Raw genomic sequence first — 3,258 nt, 5'->3', positions numbered from 1 at the left:
ATCTGAAGACTTGACTGGGGCTGAAGACTTGAGGTTCAAAGTGGCTCACTGACAACACTGCCAAATTGAGGGGCTGTTAGATCTCAGTTTTGAACAAGAAAATGTATTCAATAAAACTAGAAAAATTATTCAATGAGTCTTTCATATTTATCTATTCTATAATATTTCTGATGCTCTTTAGGCTTTCCTAAGTATCTGAGTTTCCTACTAGTATGCTTTCTCTTTAGCCTAAAGATTTATTTTTTCCTAATATTTCCTATAATACATTTTTGCTGGTAATGAATACTCTCAGCTTTTGTTTGTCTGAAAATGTCTTTATTCTATAATAAATTTAAATTTTCTTTTGCTGCTTCTAGAATTTTAGATTGGCATTTTCTTTCAGTATTTTAAATATATTGGTTGATTTTCTTGAGCTTTTATAGTGTTGGGATTCACACTGAGCTTCTTAGATTTGTGGATATATTTTTCATCAAACTCATAAAATTACACTGCTTTGACTCTGATTGCCTAAAGGTATATCTACTTAAATGTTTGATGTTGATGCCTGGAGAAAGTTGGCCTTTCATAAATCTTTGTATTCAGACATTCCAGGCATGATATGAATATGCGAAACTCTGTGGGCAATTTCTGCTTATCAGTGCTACTCTTCCATTATCTAGGAAAAATTTTTAAAGGGCATGGAGGACTGCTGTGCCTTGCAAAATACTACTGCATTTGTGGTGGTTCCAGTTCAGTATGTCCCAGAAGGACTTTATATCTCGCTTGTCTCTTCTAGATGCAATGAACTGTTGCAGTGTTTTGCAAAAAAGTCTCCTTATTTTGCCAGCACACAGACCTGGTATCTGAACTACAATAGCTTGCTACTCATCTGTGAAGGGCTTTACCCACTTAGTACACCAAAGGATACCTGGGTGGCTCAGTTAATTGTCTGCCTTGAGCTCAGGTCATGATCCCGGGACCCTAGGATGCTCAGCAGGGAGTCTGCTTCTCCCTCTCCCTTTGGCCCTCTCCCCTACTCCTACTCTCTCTCTCTCTCTCTCTCAAATGAATGAATGAATGAATGAATGAATACCTAAATAAATAAATAAATAAATAAAATCTTTTAAAAAATTAGTACACCAAGACTTTTTTCATCCACCGTTTTATCTTAATTTTTTCTCTTACTGTAAGAGTAAAAAATAAACATATCTGTTTATTTTTTAGTAAAAATAAACAAGCAGAAGTAAAATTCTGTTTGCATTATTTGTTATTGTATTTTTTTCATTTTAAAGGTCATTTGTTTTTATAATATCCAGTTCTTTCTTGAAATTTCATTGTGTATTTTCAATTGCTTTAATATAATAATTAACTTGAATTACCTGTTTAATCCTAAGAAAGCCATGTGTCTCCTATCTCTTTTTCTTTTGTTATTCTGTCATGACTCATCTCATACTAGCGGTAAGTTTTGATTGTGAATGGGATGTTTTACATGAAAAGTTTTATTGATAATTGAAACTTCGTATACTTTTGCATCCTAATTCTAATAGGTATCTTGTTTGGGGACACTGGTTTTGCTTAATTACTTCAATTCAAGAAGAAATTGAAATAAATTATATCTAGGCTTTTGACTCAGATAAATTAGTCTATCGCCAGTTCACCTCAACTTCTAGGAGCCCAGCAAAAACATTGTTTTCCATAAACCTTACTCCTTAGTAAATTCTATATTTTGAGTTGAGTGCCTCAGTCTGTCAAAAGCTCTGCTCAGGTTATTAGCTTCTCAACCACAGCTGACAAAGTAGCCGGCACCTAAAGGAAGCTATGTGCTCTGCTTTCATGGATCTTGGACCCCAATTCCACAATGGCAGTTTTGTAAGCCCTTAGAGCATATCGTTAGAACTAATTTTCAGCTTTAGAGATTATTTTCAGCCTTAGGGTTGATCAAAACACAAATGCCACAAATAAGAATTATGTTTTAGAAATATATGAATTTGAAAGACAAGTCCTTATCTGAGGTTTAGGAAGGCAGAGATCACTTCTTACTCATTTTGTACATGGTATAAAATTGCCTGAAATATAGGAAATATACAGTTCACTGCCTTTGAATGATTTCATAAATCAATAAAAATATTCATTTTATTTTTCACAAGGAAAAAAGAAATCATTCCAAGAGCAGAATTTCAAGACAGGATAAAGATCAGTATTATTACAAATGTACATATATCCTTGATCATTGTCTCACTATTAGTCATTTTAGTAGTTTTCTACAACATGGTTTTGGCAATTCTTACATCTGTGCTCTAGAGACAAGTCAACTTTGAAATAAAAACATTGTTTGCTTCTATTTCTCGCAAGTAATTATAGTATCAAACTTGTAAAAAAAAATCAATGTAGTGTTTTGGTTATTGTTCACATTATTTTTTACAAACAATAGAATTCAGTTTTCATATAAACATTTTTCTAATATCTTCAACTTAAGAAGGCATTTTTTCTGAGAAATAATTGGAGGAGAGAGCTTTAGAAATACATAAAATCCAATTAATTTCTAAATATTGGGTTTAACTATGTGAGCTAATATTCCTTAATAAATCAAGCTAGGAATCTTAAAGATGAAAAAAAAATGCTTAAGGTAGCAATGGGTCATCAGATGAATAATTTTTAAAAAGAAACACCAAATCTATTATAAAATTATTCATAAAGAAAATATTGTAATTACATTTTTAAAATTTAATTTTCTAAACGCAGAAAATATTTTGAATAAAAAACCCAAATAGCTTGCTATTATAGTGAAAGAAAAGGAATTATATATGCTAAGATAATTTCAAAGCAATCATTTTTTAATGTAAAGAATGTAAGATCTACAATCAAACTCAGCATTTAAATTCCAGTATGAATTATTCTAAATGCATTGTCTGAGAAGCTAATACTTTGATAACTCCAAAAGATTCAACTCAGATTATTAATCAATTAATCCAACTTGTTGCCTAGAATCACATTATGTCACTTATTCATTTATTTACTTTAAGGCTTATCTTGAATCATCGAATTTTCTGCCTTTACTGTGTTTTTTTTTTCCACAATGTTCACATAAACTGTTATTTCTCCTAACTTTAAAATCAACCATCTTACTTCTGGTTTCTGGTCAAGCAGAGAAGGAGTTTAGAAGTTATGATTCCATCCTAACAATTATAAAGCTAAAAAGAAAACAGCACACACACAACACAATAAAAACCCCTGAAAAATCAACATCTTTTCTTAGATTGGTTGGAGAGTTGAGGTCAC

Source organism: Vulpes vulpes, chromosome 4, assembly GCF_048418805.1.
Source record: "Vulpes vulpes isolate BD-2025 chromosome 4, VulVul3, whole genome shotgun sequence".
In the NCBI taxonomy this organism is placed as follows: Eukaryota; Metazoa; Chordata; class Mammalia; order Carnivora; family Canidae; genus Vulpes; species Vulpes vulpes.
Note: the sequence above shows the minus strand (reverse complement) of the source record.